Source organism: Thalia democratica, chromosome 3, assembly GCF_965202585.1.
Source record: "Thalia democratica chromosome 3, ktThaDemo2.hap1.1, whole genome shotgun sequence".
Lineage (NCBI taxonomy): Eukaryota > Metazoa > Chordata > Thaliacea > Salpida > Salpidae > Thalia > Thalia democratica.
The window spans coordinates 34130608-34151803 of NC_139167.1; positions in this window are offsets into that span (position 1 = coordinate 34130608).

The window sequence follows — 21196 nt, forward strand, 5'->3', positions numbered from 1 at the left end:
ATGAGTTAAACTTAGTAAGTTATTTTTATTATTATTCTTGCAACCTAACTCTCTATAAAAACCGAGATTGAAAAATATTTATGGGTCACTTTTATACATTTTTTATATTATGAACCACCTTTTCATATTTTAAAAAATGTTAGCTTTTAAAATAGTTTTTGCGTCTTAAATAGTTTGCACTCTTTTGAAGATTCATTAATTAGTTAATTATATAAAATTAATACCTTTTTTTACTGTAGTTAAGCTAAATCAAGTTTTTTAACACAATTAATTCTTAAATACTTTATTAATAATTAATTAGTCTTTTACACGGTTGCCACTTTAAAAGCAAAAATGTCTGAATTATATTAAAGATTGTTATAATTAAAAATAGCTTAAAAATTGTGTTAATCAAGCTTAAATCATAACTAAAATATCATTATGATAAAAAAGCACAATATATAAATAGACAAAAAAATTACAATTAATAAACTAAACTACTGTCATAAAAACTATTCTGAGAATTCAAAGATTTTCTGAAAGTGTTTGAAATAAAAGTTTCAGATACACCTGAGCTTTAAAAAAAATTCTTAAATAGCTTTAACCTAGTCTTAGTTTTTAAGATTTTCAAACTAGCTTGAATGTTTGGCAACCATGTTTACAATAAAGTTCACAAAATAAAGAAATATCGAAGTTTATTAACAGTAAATTAATTATATAACTAGAAAAAATATTATAATTCAGCCTAAATTGACAACTAAGATTTTAAATATTTTTAACAGATGTATATAAATTAATTAAGCTATTAATGAATTAGAAAAACCTTTTTTTTTGAGCATTATAGCAATTCTTTATCTGCTATGCAAATATTGCATTTAAAAAGAGCAAATGTGAGTTATAAGAGAAACCATAAGAACTACAATACGTTAGTTTGGAGTTATTGCGAGAAACAAAAAATAAATCGCTTCAACAACGCACATGATTTTTTTCAGTAACTACAGACTGATCAAAAAAAAACTGTTGAGGCAAGTTATAAAGTGAGAAAAGTAATTACTTTAAAAAAGGTACCGTTTAGAGTTGAAAATTTATTTAAATAAGTTGTGTTAGCGTTAACTAAATATTTTTGTTTATTTCTTCAACATCAACAAGAAGTCGTGTTTAGGAAATGTCTGAAGATTATTAAGCCGCATAACCCAAATTATTAATTATTATTAACAAAATCAATCTGTTAAGATGAGAGAACTGATACAACAGATATTGCTCATTTAAAAATTTTTATTACAGGTGGTTTTCCTAATTTCGACATTTTAGTAAAATTTCTAGGTGCAGTTCCAATACAAAAAAAAAGAATAGTTAAAGAAATTTTAAAAGCAGAGGGGCAATGCATCAATTTAAAGATTTTAAAAATACAACTTTTTGCCTCTATTTTTAGTATAAAATTAAGTTGAAGGTAAAAAAAAATGTCTTAAATAGTATAGAAAAATTTAAAATTACAAGATACTGTTAAGCTACTTTAAATGTGTTTTTTAATAGAAATTATTTATATGGTAGATTTTTGTGACAAATCGAAATTTCATTACTTAACATGTAAAATTGTTTACAATTCCAGGTTTTTTCGATAATTCTCTTACTCAAGGCTTTTTCAGATTTTCTAAGTATAAATTGTCAAATTCTAAGCTTTTCCGGGATTTTTTCGAAACACTAATTGTTCACACTTATATGAAAACAATTAATATAAATAACAATATAAATTATATCAGCTGCAAGACTTAGAATTTAAAATATACTTTAATTCAAAACAACACTGTGCATTGAACAAAACATACATCATAAATTTAGTTTACCACTCTTTGAAGTAAAAAAGTCAGTCTGAGTGACCAAAACTATTCAATGTTTTACCATACAAAAAGCAATTCAAGCCAAAAACCGAAAAATGACTAAACTGGCCTGAGATTTAAATTCTTCAAACAGTCATAGTCTGAGTGTGTGACAATTTTTTTTGTCGAATTTGAACTATTATGACTAAAAATGTACAAACTTATAAGTTACCATTTCTCAATCTAGTTTGTACTAAATAGGTAACTCAAAAAAACAGCAACTGTTTATATTAGTATGCAACGCATAGAAATTAACTTATTTTGCTAAAAAACATAGTTTGAAAAATGAATAAGTATACCTAATAAAAGTTTTTTAATTTATGTCATATATATTGTTTTAGGTTCGTCTGTACACATTTAGATATTACACGTAGAAACAATAATGTTAAAAAATTGTGCATTAATTAAATTTTATCTCGTTAAGTATTAAGTAAAAAATGGTTTAAAATATAAGCATCTTTGTTAATTGGTTGCATAGGAATTAATTTAAAATGCAAAGAAACCCTCTAAAAAATCAAGGTGTAAAAAAAAAATTTAACCTTATTTTTTATTATTATGTTATTTAAATGTTTTTGAGCACACTAAAATATAACATTTAGTAATAAAACATCTGTAATAGAAACTTAAATATAAAAAACGTATAAAAATCAAAACTGTTTAGAAATACATTTTAGTAAACTACTGTGCATTACTTCTGTACAAAACGGAAAACATTTACATTTAGTTTATTTACTAAATAGGTATTATATAACTATCTTACTAACTCGAAACACTTTTTACACTGTTTTTTAATAAAATAACTAACTGTTGTATGAAGAAAGTTATAATCAAATTGAGAAAAAAAAACCTGGTGGAATGCTAAGCTGTCTTTTTTACATTTCTAAGCTAGTCCAGTAAAGTCTTTTAGTTCTTTTAAAATGTTATACAAGGACTTAAAACTAAATTAATCAAAGAAAATTAAATTAAAATTTATTTTTGCTCAGCGGGCCACATTTACATGCTCGCGGGCCGCAAAATTTTCTTTCGCGGGCCGCATTCCATTCAAAAAAATAACGTGCTCGCGGGCCGCAGATTTACGCTTCGCGGGCCACATTTGGCCCGCGGGCCGCAGTTTGCCGACCCCTGTACTATAATGTGGTAGTTATATTGTTCTTTAATTTTTTTGTTCAATTCACAATTCTGTATATATCTTTAAGGTGATTTCAGTTTTGACAGTTTTGAAGCTAACATCAAAATCTATAACTTTCATCAACAATCTAAGATGATTGATATATAAGTGACCATAAGTAACAAGTAATTTTCATCTAAAAGTTTAATTTTACACTATAATATTCAATTTTTTTTACGATTTGAATAAGTATCATTAAGATGCACCATAGTTTTTGTTAAGTGCATACTAATTCAAATCTAAGTGAAGCTAGGTCAATTACAAACCTATTGTTTATTTTCGTGGAAACAAAAATTACAACTAATTTTGTATTAATAGTTTACTTCAATATCGATTCTTTTTGAATGCATACAATTTGTTTACGTATCTTTAAGGTGTAGCATTTTTTTAGTTGAGATCGAAATAATTAATATATTTTTTATGTTAGTTCAGTTTTGACAGTTTTAATAGTACCATCAAAAAACTAAGACTTAAAGAAACATTCTTAGTTGATTGTTATTTTCAAGAGACTAGAAATGACAATTATATAACATCTGAAAGTTTAATTTTTTACTAATATACTCATTTTTGTATACTATTTAAACAGGTTTTTTTAAGGTGCATCATAGTTTTAGTTAATTACATATAAATTTAAATATTTGTGAAGTTAGGTCAATAACGAGCGATATATATTTTTATTTTTAATACGCTTGTCATTGTCGTAGAACCAAAACTAACGAATAAACTTTTATTAACAGTTAACTTCAACACTATTATATTTTTTAAGCGTAGAGATTTTTCACCTGTTTTTATGGTGTAGTATTTGTTTGATTTACCGTTCATAATTCACATATCTTAAAGGTTAGTTTAGTTTTATTATATGTTTTGGTTTTAAGTTAACAAATAGAGAGATCTCAACTGCTGGAGGAGAAGTAATATATTTGTTCTTTCAAAAATTTATTTTACAAACTAAGTTTTGGTCAAAGACCTCGTCAGTGCTTTAATAAATCTAAAAAAAAGATATGTGACAGTTATGGAAAAAAGCATCTAAACAATACAATTAAAATAAAATTAAATTATTACTAAAAATTTTTACTTAAGAAACTAAACAAATTGAATTTTATTATTAGGACTAAGCTTTAGTAGAAGTTTAAATGTTTAGCTAAGTTTTAAATCAATATAACAACAATAATAATAATAATCGATGCTGTATGTAGCTTTCTTTTTTCTTCTAGATAATTTACAGAGTAAACATTGCTTAAGCAAAAGTGTAATTAATGAAGTGAGCTTAAAATTTAATTGAATTTGGTGTAGCTTATTTTAATTGTGTCGTAATTATTAAAAATTTCAACAATCTTGTGTTTTATTCGCTATTAAAATTTTAAACCCCGCTCAAATGCTTTCTATGAAAGCTTATAGTTAAAATATATTTTTACCTAAAAACAGAACAAGTTAAATTATGGTACTAAGTTTGAATTTTTGGCAAAGTTCAAATTCTAGTTAAATTTAAATATCAAAGAACAACACAAATAATAAAAGTAAAAAAAAAATTGTTTGTAGCTTACTATTTTCTTGTAGTTTATTTTCAAAGTAAACATTGCTTTAATAAGAATTAGGTTTATAGTAATAATTAAGCTTAAGTTAAGAACCATTTAATTCAAGCTGAATAATAATAATAATAATAATAATAATAATAATAATAATAATAATAATAATAATAATAATAATAATAATAATAATAATAATAATAATAATAATAGTAATAATAATAATAATAATAATAATAATAATAATAATAATAATAATAATAATAATGATAATAATAATGATAATAATAATGATAATAATAATAATAATAATAATAATAATAATAATAATAATAATAATAATAATAATAATAATAATAATAATAATAATAATAATTATAATAATAATAATAAAAATAATAATAATAATAATAATAATTACAATAATAATAATAATAATAATAATAATAAAAATAATAATAATAATAATAATAATAATAATAATAATAATAATAATAATAATAATAATAATAATAATAATAATAATAATAATAATAATAATAATAATAATAATAATAATAATAATAATAATAATAATAATAATAATAATAATAATAATAATAATAATAATGTTGAACCTACGAAATTACATTTTAATTCATATTATTTTTATTTTCTCTGAGATTCTGTTAATTTTATTATTATTGTAAGTTTATTGTCATACGAAAGACCCAGGCATCAAAACCTAGACCACTTATACAGAAAGACATAGAACAAAAAGACAAAAATAAACCAAAATTGTACATTAAAAGTGAAAAAAAAAACTGAATTAAACTAATTAAAGTTTAAAATTAACATAAAAACACAAAAATTATAACACAAAATTTATAATTCCGGTGCTTCCGAAAAGAGAACAACAATATCTTACTTCAACTTCATCCGAACAAATGGTTCCACTCCAAAACTGGTTTTACTTTCATTCGAACAACTGGCTTCACATTTCTTGAACAACTGTTTCAGCCTTTATTTGAGTAACTAGTTTAACTTTTATCCATACAACTTGTTTCACTTTTATTCGTTTTCATAGAACACCTTTTATCTGAACAACGTGTTTCACTTTTGTTAGGAGAGCCTGCTTCATATTTACTTTCAAATTTTTAATACTCAGATAACTCAGCGTTTGTTGGACTTTCGTAGTAACTGATAAATGTTGAGAACACTGACTAAAAACAAAACTTAAAAACCCAAGGCCCCAAGCACTTTAACAGGCCAATTAACTATGTATTAAGGAACAGGTTTTGTTATACACAGAAGAAAGGCGCTGCTAATAAAATAAAGCTATAGGTTAAACCAAATTAGACAAATACAACCAGTGGTTAATGAAGAAATAACAAAAAAAAATTACTTATGAATTTTGCTGACAAAATATTTATTTAAATCAATATTTTTTAACCTTAACCGTAAATGCTCAACTTTTTCATAGAAAACTAATTCGTTTGGAAGCTTGTTCCATAATTCAACTGAATGATAAAAAAAAGAATTATGCCAAACATTATTATTGAAATTATGTCTGCATGTAAATTTTCTGTCGTTACCTCTCAGTAAATGAGGTTCAAAAATAGACTGTAAATTAATTGTAGTTTCACTATTAATTAGTTTAAATAAAGTATATTACGTGATTTTAAGATACCATCGGGGAACTAACACTTAATGTTAATGTCATTATTATGTTAATATAAAGGTCTTGACTATACTTTAAGTTTAGCACTTAAGGTCTAATCCAGGCTTACGTTGCTGACTAAAAGGACATTCAACATATAATAGCTCAAAACTTTTCCCAAAAAAAAAATAATCATTCTCATTTGATTAGGTTTAAGATCAACAGTGTAAATTCTACGCTATGAATAGACTTTCTGCACCTTGTTGCGATACACTGTGATGTGATAGTTGTATTGTTGCGATCTACTGTGATGTGATAGTTGTACTGTTGCGATCTACTGTGATGTGATAGTTGTATTGTTGCGATCTACTGTGATGTGATAGTTTTAACGTTGCAATCTACTGTGATGTGATAGTTTTATTGTTGCGATACACTGTGATGTTACAGTTGAATGGTTGGGATCTACTGTGATGTCATAGTTGTATCATTTCGTTATACTATAATGTGGTAGTTATATTGTTCTTTAATTTTTTTGTTCAATTCACAATTCTGTATATATCTTTAAGGTGATTTCAGTTTTGACAGTTTTGAAGCTAACATCAAAATCTATAACTTTCATCAACAATCTAAGATAATTGATATATAAGTGACCATAAGTAACAAGTATTTTTCATCTAAAAGTTTAGTTTTACACTATAATATTCAATTTTTTTTACGATTTGAATAAGTATCATTAAGATGCACCATAGTTTTTGTTAAGTGCATACTAATTCAAATCTAAGTGAAGCTAGGTCAATTACAAACCTATTGTTTATTTTCATGGAAACAAAAATTACAACTAATTTTGTATTAATAGTTTACTTCAATATCGATTCTTTTTGAATGCATACAATTTGTTTACGTATCTTTAAGGTGTAGCATTTTTTTAGTTGAGATCGAAATAATTAATATATTTTTTATCTTAGCTCAGTTTTGACAGTTTTAAAAGTACCATCAAAAAACTAAGACTTAAAGAAACATTCTTAGTTGATTGTTATTTTCATGAGACTAGAAATGACAATTATATAACATCTGAAAGTTTAATTTTTTATTAATATACTCATTTTTGTTTACTATTTAAACAGGTTTTTTTAAGGTGCATCATAGTTTTAGTTAATTACATATAAATTTAAATATTTGTGAAGTTAGGTCAATAACGAGCGATATATATTTTTATTTTTAATACGCTTGTCATTGTCGTAGAACCAAAACTAACGAATAAACTTTTATTAACAGTTAACTTCAACACTATTATATTTTTTAAGCATAGAGATTTTTCACCTGTTTTTATAGTTTAGTATTTGTTTGATTTACCGTTCATAATTCACATATCTTAAAGGTTAGTTTAGTTTTATTATATGTTTTGGTTTTAAGTTAACAAATAGAGAGATCTCAACTGCTGGAGGAGAAGTAATATATTTGTTCTTTCACAAATTTATTTTACAAACTAAGTTTTGGTCAAAGACCTCGTCAGTGCTTTAATAAATCTAAAAAAAAGATATGTGACAGTTATGGAAAAAAGCATCTAAACAATTCAATTAAAGTAAAACCAAATTATTACTGAAAATTTTTACTTAAGAAACTAAACAAATTGAATTTTATTATTAGGACTAAGCTTTAGTAGAAGTTTAAATGTTTAGCTAAGTTTTAAAATCAATATAACAACAATAATAATAATAATCGATGCTGTATGTAGCTTTCTTTTTTCTTCTAGATAATTTACAGAGTAAACATTGCTTAAGCAAAAGTGTAATTAATGAAGTGAGCTTAAAATTTAATTGAATTTGGTGTAGCTTATTTTAATTGTGTCGTAATTATTAAAAATTTCAACAATCTTGTGTTTTATTCGCTATTAAAATTTTAAACCCCGCTCAAATGCTTTCTATGAAAGCTTATAGTTAAAATATATTTTTACCTAAAAACAGAACAAGTTAAATTATGGTACTAAGTTTGAATTTTTGGCAAAGTTCAAATTCTAGTTAAATTTAAAAATCAAAGAACAACACAAATAATAATAGTTAAAAAAAAATTGTTTGTAGCTTACTATTTTCTTGAAGTTTATTTTCAAAGTAAACATTGCTTTAATAAGAATTAGGTTTTTAGTAATAATTAAGCTTAAGTTAAGAACCATTTTATTCAAGCTGAATAAAAATAATAATAATAATAATAATAATAATAATAATAATAATAATAATAATAATAATAATAATAATAATAATAATAATAATAATAATAATAATAATAATAATAATAATAATAACAAAAATAATAATAATAATGATGATAATAATAATAATAATAATAATAATAATAATAATAATAATAATAATAATAATAATAATAATAATAATAATAATAATAATAATAATAATAATAAAATAATATAAATAATAATAATAATAATAATAATAATAATAATAATAATAATAATAATAATAATAATAATAATAATAATAATAATAATAATAACAATAATAATAATAGTTTAATGAGATAGTTTACCAGTATAATTCAGCTACGAAGTAGGAGTTAGCTACTAAGCAGTAGCGTAGCATGGTACTTGGTCATAGGAAGCGCGAATTCTTCTTGCACAATAAGTTTTAAAACTTAAAACTTTTGTAATTAGTTAATAGAAGTCTTTTTTATTTACAAAATAAATTTGAAGTATAAAGTCACTTACATATTTAAAAAATAAAAACTTTATTAACCCTATTTAAACTTGCACAAATATTAACTTACTAAATATTTTTTTTATTACAGTAAACTTAATATCTACAAAACATACTGTACAGTAACCTCTCGGATATTTACGCACTCGTGACGTTACGCACTCTCGTTTAGTTACGCATTTCAGAATTCTTTAAAATTCAGAAAATAAAAATTTTCTTTTTTTTTTATATTGCACAAATTAGCTTTAATGTATATTTTTGAATTAAAATATGTTTTTGAATGCTAACACACCTCTCTATATCTTTAGACTTTCTAAATTTATGTTCCTTGTCTAATTGATAAACATTTAGTTATACCTCAGTATATCAGAAATTTTGTTAACAATAAGAGATTAAATCAAAATTCTGAAATAAACATGGCTGTGTTTAATAATAAAAGTATAATGAAATAATGAGAATTTAAAACACAAAGAAATAATACAGCAGTCTTGCCCTATATATTAATAAACGTTGAAAAGAATATAAATGTCACATATAAATAAAGATAAAGATAATTTCTACTTATTATTAAAATAGTAAAATTATTTCTACTCGTATTAAAATTTTATAGAAATTCAAATCCTTTTTTTTTAATATATGTATAGTTTTATCTGTTGTTTTCATATTTATAAATTAAGTAAACAAATAGTTAAAAGTGGGAAAGTGCCCAGTCTGCTTTTAACTAGAAGCAATATTAAAAAACAGCCATTATAGTGAGTATATTTAGTACCTCTCGTTTCTTTACGATATCTCATATCTTTACGCACTTTTTCTGTGGACACAATGTGCGTAAATAAGCGAGAGGTTACTGTATTGAAAAAAAAACGTAGTAAAAATCTGTTTAACTAACGAAGAAAAGACGTTCACGCATTAGCTTGATAATAGTTTTAAGTAAATTAGTAAAATTTAGATTTCGAAAATTTTTATAATAATTGTGACGTAGTAATGGTACAGTTTATTGTACGATTAACTGAATTTGAAATGAAACGCTGTGATTGTTAATACAGTGCTTCCTCGCTAATCCGGCCAAGTTGGGCAAGATTTTTTTGAAAATACGGCCGGATTTGCCTTTGGCCGGATAAGAACAAACTATCGCTTTTTTTACAAATCATCTACCTTAATTATATTATGAATGTATATAACAAAACGTACTATAAAATTTCTGTTCATTTAATTCATTTTACTTTATTCAAAGAAAAAAGAATTGAAACAGACAAAACTAAACGAAACAAAATTTTATAAGTTCAAAATTAATGGAAAAAACTACACTGCTTTAGGCACATTATTGTTTGCCATTTCACTGTAACCGCTTGGTAGCGGTTTAGAGTTGTTTCTAATTAGGGGTTTTTTCTGACTTGTTTACTTCTTGAAGCTGTACCGCGTGAGCGGTAATTGTCTTTTTTTTACTTTCTTCTTTTTTCTCAAGCGATATAAATTGAACGTTCTTGGGTTCAGTACAGTTCAGTTTTTCTAGTTTCTACTTCATTGAATGGTCTGAACTCAGTGCAGCTTTTTTGCTGCACTTAAGTTTTAATGGTTTCAATCTTGTTGAAGTGATTTCGATTTTAGAATGTTTTTTTAGTTTGGTTTAAACATGTAGTGTTTAATTTCTGTTTTTCTAGTGTAATGTTGTGCAGTTTTTTATCATCTTTTCGTTTCGCAAGTTCATTGTAAATATATTCATGATCACAAACTCGAACTCAGTTTAAATTAAGTAACTGATTTATTAAACATTTAGTAAATGGTAAGTAATTCATATTAGTTTATTAAGTCAATTATAATTTAAGCGTTATCTTGGGGACTTCTACTTTATAAGTTAGAGCGCACGTTGCGTATTAAACCAGGCCAAAAATAGTTATATAAGTAGAACCTTTTTACGAGATAGCGACATGATGACCCGGACGTCCAGTTATTTATAGCTGGAATCGAACACAGTTACCTTCATTAAAATTTTTTACGTTTTGTAGATGGTGACTTGAAAACAGAGTAAAATAAACCTTATTTAATAATATTATAAATTCGATAAATTTAAGGGCATTTATTTAACCCAGTCATCTGGTCTGTAAAGTTTTAAAAATGAGTTTAAAATTTCTAGTTGGAAAAACAACTAAGTAGTTCGAGTTGGTGAGAGATTTGTGTTGTTTTTTGCAAAAAGTAATTAGCTTTATTGTGTTTAATTTTATGTTAAAGTGGTTTGGGAAAAGCTAATGGACATGTGTTAGAACTAAAATGTATTTGTTGTGTAGATATTATTGCAATTCATTGTTGAAGCGTTTTTCAAAATGAGTTTTAAACTTGTACGAGCAAGTTTAAACAAAAGTTTGTCTTGTTTTCAAGTTGTTCCGCGTTTTGTCAAAGTAATTAAATATCGTTCAATCGTTTTAAACATTTTATTATAAATTAAAATGAAGCTAAAGGCTTCTAATAATAAAACTTTCTTATAACAAAAAGAGTTTTAAACGTCTATAAAAGTTAGCAACTGTAAAGTTTAATTGTTTTGTTTTCAAACAACCGTTTAATTTGAACTATAATGGATAATAAACTTTTTAAACTGCATGTAAAAACATTGTTGTTTTTTCGTTCGTCCTTGTAAAAGTATTTGTATGAGGTTATTAAAACTTGTTTTCGAGTGCATAATCGGTTAATGAAGTGAAATTTCTTAAGTTTATTAAACTTAATTTAGTTTTATATTTAGCAACAATGTTATGTTCAAACTTTAAACTATAATATTTAAAGTTTTTTTTTTTTTACAATGACCTTGTTAATTGCTTGTAACAAACTTTATTGGCTTGTTTTTTTGTTGTTATACACTTCAGCTTACTTATAAAAACACAATTTTAATAAGGTCATTTGAGCTATTAATATCTTATTCAACATTTAAACGCTAACAACAACTTTGTTTTTAACTTTCTTAGAATGTTAAAGTTTTATAAATTAATATAAAGTTCAGGAGCTATATATTTTTACAAAACAAATTTAAGCTTTTGAAATGAATATAATTGTTTGTTTTGTCAACTAACTCATGTTGAATGTGAAATGTTTTTAATATACTAAAAGTTTTTATAATGAATAATTTGTTTAAACTGAAGCTATAAATGTTTTTTAAGTTTCTTATAAACATACTAAAGTACTTGAAAATACTTGAAATAGTATTTTCTTTATATTTTTGCTTGAACTTTAATTGCACTTTCGCACGAACGGCCCGAGAAACGAATCGGCGAGGAGAGGTACGAGGAGATGTACGGAGAGGCGGATCAGAGGATTCCGTAGCGCCAAGAGACCGTTGGGTGAGGCGAGGAGACGGATCGGCGTGGACCGGTCAGACAACGTGGAGATGTGCAGGAGCGGAGCGAGTTCCGGCGGCGAGGAGATCTTTTTGAACTGTCTACATTTTTTTGTTATTTAAGTCTTAATGTGTTCTAACCAACTCTTAAGTTTTATAAACGATGTTGATTTGATTGGTAAATGTTTTTAGCATATAAATATCTTCTAGCATTTAAGTTCTATTTTGATGTGTATATATTTTTATTTTTTTTTGTCAACCGATGGTTAAAAGCTTTAACAGTTACATTTAAACATTTTGACACTTAAACATAATTTTAACTGGTTTCTAAGCATCTTCTTAACGTAACACTTGAAGTAAAGTTAAAAAAATTAAGAAAATACCCCACACCGAAGTTTTTTACACCGGTTTTAATTAAGAGTGTCTTTTGTCTGTGTAATCGTTCTCTTGTCAGAATCTAAAAGTTTTCATCTAAAGTTTTTTAAAGTTTTACGACTTGTTAGCAAAGTAAAGTTAATGTTTTTTCTAAACCGTAGCTGAAACTCCAATTTGACCGTTTTAGGAGTGAAAATGTAACCGCTTGGTAGCGGTTTAGAGTTGTTTCTAATTAAGGGTTTTTTCTGACTTGTTTACTTCTTGAAGCTGTACCGCGTGAGCGGTAATTGTCTTTTTTTTACTTTCTTCTTTTTTCTCAAGCGATATAAATTGAACGTTCTTGGGTTCAGTACAGTTCAGTTTTTCTAGTTTCTACTTCATTGAATGGTCTGAACTCAGTGCAGCTTTTTTGCTGCACTTAAGTTTTAATGGTTTCAATCTTGTTGAAGTGATTTCGATTTTAGAATGTTTTTTTAGTTTGGTTTAAACATGTAGTGTTTAATTTCTGTTTTTCTAGTGTAATGTTGTGCAGTTTTTTATCATCTTTTCGTTTCGCAAGTTCATTGTAAATATATTCATGATCACAAACTCGAACTCAGTTTAAATTAAGTAACTGATTTATTAAACATTTAGTAAATGGTAAGTAATTCATATTAGTTTATTAAGTCAATTATAATTTAAGCGTTATCTTGGGGACTTCTACTTTATAAGTTAGAGCGCACGTTGCGTATTAAACCAGGCCAAAAATAGTTATATAAGTAGAACCTTTTTGAGATAGCGTCATCACAAACTTTTAACTTGTTTTCAATTGTTAGTTGAACGCGTTTTTATTTCTTTGCTGTCTTATCCATTTTTTAACCAGATATGTTGATTGTAGTATATTAAAGTGTAACTTGCTTAGCAAAGACAGAAAAATTGCAAATAAATAATAAACAAGTTTGTTACAACTGAGCGGGAAAAGTATGAAAAAGACTTAAGATTATACAAATGATACTTTATTATGACGTAACAATATATTGCTTGCATACTTATAAAACGTAAATTGAATACTTTTTCGAAGTAAAATCAAATTAAACGCTAAAAACGCTAAAGTAAATAAGTCGAATTCTCAACTAAAACCGGCCGGATTAGCGAGGAACCGGATTAGCGAGGACCGGATTAGCGAGGAAGCACTGTATATGCTTTTTAGGAAAGTTTAGAAAGGTTATTTTAGAAAAATGCTATTAGAAATTTTTTTTAGGCTGTTGGAAAAATGTTATAAAATACTCGTGTTTGCCGCTTCGAGCACTATCGATCAGAACTATTTATAAAACCTTAAATAAATGTATTAATTATGAATATATATGTATGTATATATTAAAGAAAACATTTAACTAACAAACAGTAAATTATAAATAACAACTTCAGACTTGAAATTATATTTCTTTATATGTATTTTCAAAAGCGTTAAATTTTAATTATACATCAATATTAAACACATAATGAAAATACATCTAAAGCTGTACTCGCAAATTATAGTAAATTAAGTTTAATTTATTGGTAATCATGTAAATTAAATAAATTCAAGATTTTTTTAATAAACATTATGCTATCTATAACATATTTAGGTTTAATTTTTTTAGTTTTAAAGTAGTTTATATTTAATTATACATTAACTTTATATATACAAAGTTGTTTATTTCTAGGTGTGTTAAACCAGGCTAATTTACTTCTAATAAACTTAAAAGAGATAATTCAAGATTTAGAAAGTAAAAATGTTCAATTTCAAACTCAAGTAGAAAAGTTAACAATTGAAAATAACAAATTAACAATTGAAAATAACAAGTTAACAAGTGGAAATAACAAACTAGTTATTTCAAATGACAATCTCACTAGTGAAATTAACTTTTTAAAAGAAAATTTAGTAAGAAATCATTTGAAGTAAGTTTGTTATAAATAAAAAAACATTTAGTTAGTTTTTGTTAAAAGTATATAGTTACTTTAGGCTTACTAGTTTTTATTTTATGTTTAAAATACATTAAATATTCTAATCTTTTATATTTACAGCAAGTATGATATAAACAGCAAGATTAAAGAAACATCAAATGAAGTTGAAACTTCGTTGAATAACAGTACAATTGTAAAAAGTAATGATAAATTTGTAAACAATAAAACAAGTAATTTGATTCATACTATTTTGCATCCATGTATAACAGAATTCATTCGTAGTTAAAAATTTATCTAAGCCTTAGATTCTTGAATTTTTTCTTCAATAATCGTAAATTAAAACTTCAGTTAAATAAAATAAACATTGGTGAATTTTTAAAAGTTCTTTATGTCAATAATTTTTCACATTTGTTTTAAAAGCTGTATTCATAACATTTGAAAGTCTATATAATAAACATCATGTTTGTTTTCTGTTTATTGTCAAAAGATACATGTTGTATATTACCAAACTAGTATAAATATAAATTAAAAGATAGTCTAATGAACAGCTAGCTGGTATGTCAAAGTTAAAAATGTAAAAAACAATGTTACTACAGATGTTAGTAGTATTGTCAGTAATAAAAAAATCGAGAATTATGGTGGTGTGAACGACTTGAAAGTTGAACAAAATGATTTTGATGAAATAAATACAACTGAGAAGATTGAGACTAAAAATGGTATATTGAACAAGTTTTAAAACAATTAAAACTTTTAAATGAACGAAATATAAGAATTTTTTTTTAGATTTTAATGACTTTCAAACTCAAGGTGAAAAGCTGCAGAAATTAAATGATACAGTTGGTAGCTCTTTGAATTTTTCTAGTGAGTTGTTTTAAAACAATATTTTTATTGTTTGACATTCATACTTCAAAATATTTCATTAAAAATACTTAATAAATGAAATTTAATGCTTTAAAAATTAAGTAACGAGATTATTTTAATTATAAGTACAGTTTTTGAGTAATTTTTTTTTCTTTAAGTTAAAATTTGCTTTAACAAATATTCGTTGATGTTTATTTTAAAATATGAAATTAAATATTAAGATATCTGCCTGTTTTTAAATAACATAAATATTTGTGTACACATTGTATTTATTTTAAATGAGTTGCTAATGTTAATAAATCACTAGTTTACTATATTAAAACTAATTGAAATAAATATCTGAAAACAAAGTAGAATAATTTTTGATTTTTTTCTAACATTAATGATTAAAACTGTTTTTCATAAATATTTAAAGTACTTTTAAAATAATATAATAATGTTTTTCTTTAATAAAAAAGCTAAAAAAATTATAAAACTCTTCTTTTTTTGTTGTAATAAAATTATATGTTTTCACAATTTCAATACACCATAGTTATTACGTAAACTCTCTTGCTATTGTTTAGTCACTAAGATTTAAATTTTATTTGTAGTCCGGTATTCTGATTTTCGTTTTCAATACTAGTCTACTACTCAAAAGTAATTTTAAATACTCAAACTGTTTTTTTTTTTCATATAATTTCGAATAAACTTTTTTTTTTAAGGCATAAAAACAATATAAATTATACCGTAAACTATATAATATAATTCTTTGAAATTTAACTTTGTCTAACTTTTTGATTATATTTATTTCTAATGTTAAATTATTTACCTTATGTTTATTTTTCTTTTTATGTGTCCTGTTCAAGAGGCTCAAGTTTCGATGCCTGAGTATAACATTGAACAAAATAACAATAAAGTACTATAGTTTAATACCTTTTAATAAAATTATATTTAAAATGATTTATATTATTTTACTTTAAATTTTTATGTTCGGCGTTGTTTTATTTTATTCAGAAAACCTTTTTCATACTATAGTATTAGTTTTAATCACTATATTTTTTCAGAAAAGTCGTTCAGTTGTAATATTTCTGTCAAAACATGTTCCACCAGTAAAATTCTCCATCAACACATGAAAATTCATGACGTATCAAAATCATTTAAGTGCGATGTTTGCTTGAAAACATTTTCTAGCAATGCACATCTCAAAAGACATTATAGAACACACACAGGAGAAAAACCTTTTGCTTGTCAAGTTTGTGACAAAAAGTTTGCTGAAAAAATTACTTTAGTTCGACATCAAGCAACTCACAGTGATGTTAGATCTTTTAAATGTTCTATTTGCCCAGAAGGTAGATTTTTCAAAACAAAACGCCACTTAGATCAACACATGGTATTTCACTATGAACCAAAATTTGCTTGCAGTCATTGTGATTACAAAACTCATACTAAAAGTAGTTTGAAAAGGCATGAAAAAAATCACGCCAAGAATAAATAAGTTATAGTTTTAAACAAAGTCCTTGTAGCTTTAAACTACTGAGTTGAAACTTGTACCGAAAATCTCAGTTGTAGTTGACTGTGATAAATAACAAGTTAAATTAAGCTTCTTTAGTTATATACTGTATAAACTCTTATTCTTCCTTTAATGTTTTTTTTCTTATCAATGTTGAATTCTTAGTTAAAATTTTTAAGTTAGTTGTTTTTGAAGCATATATTGCCACTTACAGTCTTGAAAACATCTTTTAGTATATACAAATGATTTTCTAAGCAATTTTTTGATAATTTGTTTACTTCTTATAAATGTAAATTAATTTAGGTTAACAAACTTATATGAACGAGTAAGTATTGAATTTTTAAATGGTTTTTTTTACGGTTAGTATGATTTATCTAAAATTATTTTACTATACATACAAACTTTAATAAGATATATAATTTTTTAGAGATTTTTTTTTTCATCGATATGAGTTTGTTAAAGGTAGGAAATAACTCAATTCCAGATTTTACATTGACAGTTTTATTATACCTCTTTCTCAAGTTTTTTTGAATTTAACATTTGTGTATACTTGATAAGAAATGTTATTTAAAACATACAGTATATTCTTAATTTTGATAGTATAATATTTTAATGTACAAAGTCCTAACAAACAAATGATTTAGTATTAATTATAAGTCCAATAATTTTTTGTGCTGAAAGTTTTTATCGAGGTTACCAAAAAGCTGACACTTTTTTTTAGTTTTTAAAGCTTTGTTTTATTCTATATTACAACAAAAATACTTAATTTAATTTTTAGCATTTAAATATATAAGTTGAAGTCATCTAATCTATTCTTATAGTAATTTTATTCAGTAATGAAGTGTAATTGAAACTTTGTTTTTAGTTTTTTATAGTATTTCTTCGGTGTTACATTTGTTATTTTGTTAATACTTGAAATATTTGTGTAGATATTTATTTATACTAATAATTTACATAATGGAACTTACTCATAAAGATTTACTTGGATATGAAGGTAAGCACTTTTTAACTATCACTAGTAAAAGTTCGTTATAAATATTTTAGAATGTTTTGTCTGTTTTCTATTTGTTTAACATGCACAATATAAGAAACTTTATTTAACTACGATTTCTTACTTAATTTCAAAAATTTTATGTTTTTATCATATTATTTACAAAGTTGTTCATTTATAGAAGATATATCAAGCCAAGCAAATTTGCTTCTGGTAAATTTGAAAGAAATTATTGACAAATTACAAGCTAAAAATACTAGCTATCAAAAAAAACATAAAAATGCTAACAATGGAAAATAATCAACTTATTGTTTCAAATAAAAATCTCATTTCTGAAGTAGAATGTCTATAAACAAATGTCATACAGTAAGTTTACTTTGTTTGTTTACTACATTTTTTTTTGTATTATTTTAGCTAGCTTTTACAAACAGTTCATTGAGGTCTAAAAAATATTTTATACAGAAAAAGTGACAAGAACAATAACGGTAGAAGTCAAATTGAATCAGATAAAGTTGATTTTATATCTAGTAATAAAGAAGTTATAAGAAGTTGTAATACATTAGAAAAAAGCAAGAAGAAAGGTAATTTAGATATTCTTTTGTTTTTAAAAAAGTTTATATAACTTACTACGGTACAGTTGTATATTGAGCTTTAATAACATTAGACAACAAATATTCAAGTTAGTTTTAAAGTATAGTCATTTATCTTAGAAAAATGAAAACTTAAATATTTAGTTTCTTCTATATAGATATACTAAATAGATTTTACTTAAAAATGATTGGATATTAATTTCATGTGGTAAGGTCTTTGACTCGGAGATGACTTAAAAAATATTTTAAAAAGAAAATTAAAATTATTTAATTGTTATTTTTTTTGTAATTGATAAATTTTAAAATAGACTTATCATTTTGTTTAAGGTTATATAATATAGCGTAAAACTTATATGCTGTGGTTCTTATTAAACTATACTAAATTTTTTATAGTCAGTCTAAACGAGGGGTCAGAAGCCTTTTAAATGTCATGATGTAATTTTCCTAGAAAAAGTAATAATATTAAAAGTGAGTTAAATTAAGCACTAGTATTAACTTATTGTTAGATGAGCCTAAGCGTAGGTATTTACTAATTTTTTTTTTCAAAAAGATGGTTTAAAGCATTAAAGTATATCGCAAGTTGTTGATCTTAAGATTATAAATTACTAAGTTAATGACGAATCAAAAATTAATTAGAAATAGAATTAGAATTAGAAATACTTTAATTGTATTTTATACTTTTTTATTTTTAGCTAAAGACTTAAATAAAATTGGTTGTGAAAAAGGTCAACAATCTAAGGATTTTGTGAAATACAATAAAGTGGAACAAAATGATTTGGTCGAAATATATACTACTAAAAACAATACCACAACCAATAAAAATAAGAGTATAAACTTAATTTCAATATTCTTAATTTCAATTCTCTTATTAAGTTCTTATAGCTTTTAAACGAACCATTTTAGTTTTACCAATTTGTTAGCTAATTGTCAGTTAGTAAAAGTGTTTTGTATATTTAGCTTATTATATTAGTAGATTACAATAAAACATTTTGTTTTTACAGTTTCGAACACTGTTGATATTAATAAGAGTAGTCAGCTAAATGTTTGTGTGAAAGACGTGAAAATTGAACAAAATAAACGTGATGACGTAAATACAACTAAAAACAACACAACGAGTAAGAAAAATAAAAGTAGGTATTGTTGTTACTTTAGGTTTTTTTATTTCAAGTTGTGCTAAGTCTTAATCTAAAAAATAAAATTACAAAAAAATAAGGGATCATGTTAGAAGCGTCTGGAAACTTTTCGTTGGTTTTCATAACTTAAGCATCTTCTTTATATTAAGTTGTAAAGCAAAATTATCGATAAAAATAAAAAAAATTAAAAACAAGTTCTTACATGTTTATAATGTATTTTATTTTTTCTGAAGGTTGCGTTAAATTTGTTGTATTTGTTATCAGTTTTTCTATATTTTTTTTAATCACAAGTATTTATTTAACTTTTATTTCTTGATATTGGAAATTATTCATATTATTAAGATAAGACAATTTTTTAAAGTACTGTAATAAAACTGTTTACTAATTCAATGTTTACAGAAAAAATGTTTAACTGCGAAACTTGCCAAAGAAGTTGCTCAAGCAAATTTAATTTCAATCAACACATGAAAATTCATGACAAGTCAAAAGCATTTAAATGTGATGTTTGCTTGAAAAATTCCGTGAGTTAGTCAAAACTAATAAGGCAATATAGAACTCATACAGGAGAAAAACCATTTGCTTGTCAAGTTTGTGAGAGAAAGTTTGCTCAAAAAACTCATTTAGTTCGACATCAAGCAACTCACAGTGAAGTTCGATCTTTAAAATGTTCTATTTGTCCGGAAGGTAGATCTTTTAAAACAAAAAAAGATTTAAACCAACACATGCTATTCCATTATAAACCAAAGTTTGCTTGCAGTCATTGTGATTTTAAAACTCACACAAAAGGGAATTTGAATGTACATAAAAAGACTCATGACGTAAAAGAACAAAATGCTTAAATTATGTTTCATATTTTTGTAAGCATCTAGAATCGTAAACTTTAAAGCATTTGTAAACTAAAACTTTTTAGTGATGTTTGACAATTAAAACTGTAAGTTACAGTAAGCTTATCCTCTTTAATTGCACTTTTTGTTTAACGATTAAGTTAAAGCTTTTTGTATTTAATGTAGAATTCAGAGTTTAAAATTTCATAGTCAACGATTATTTTGCTGTTTATTGAAAAAGTAGTTCATAATAAAAGTTTGTTTTGTATAGACTAATTTTTTAGACAGTACTACTTAATTTTATACTAGTTTAATGTTACTAATAGAAAAGTTATCATTTAGTTAAAACCTCACTATAAAATGTAAAAGGTATTTTTTATATATATATAGTAATAAGTTTGTTTTTAGTTTTTGTTTAATATGGCTTTGTTTCAAAATATTTTGTTAAATATTGAATTTTATTAACATATGTCAATTTTTAGAGCTTTTCTTAAAATATTCTTTTTAAATAAGTTTTGTTAGTACAGAACATATTACCTAGTTAAATGCTTTATTTATAAAAATTTCTGCTTTACTTTTTTTAGTTAGTAAAATTAGTAGGTATTTTTGAAAAAAAATATTTGCATTGTTTTTCAAAATAATAATGAAAATAATTTATATTTTATAAAGTACTTATATAAAGTACTTACTAACTCTAAATCTGTTAATTTTTTCTTTATACTTTGATAAAATAAAATTATGTGTTTTATATATATTACTAATCTGTTATTTTCTTGTTTTTTATTTCT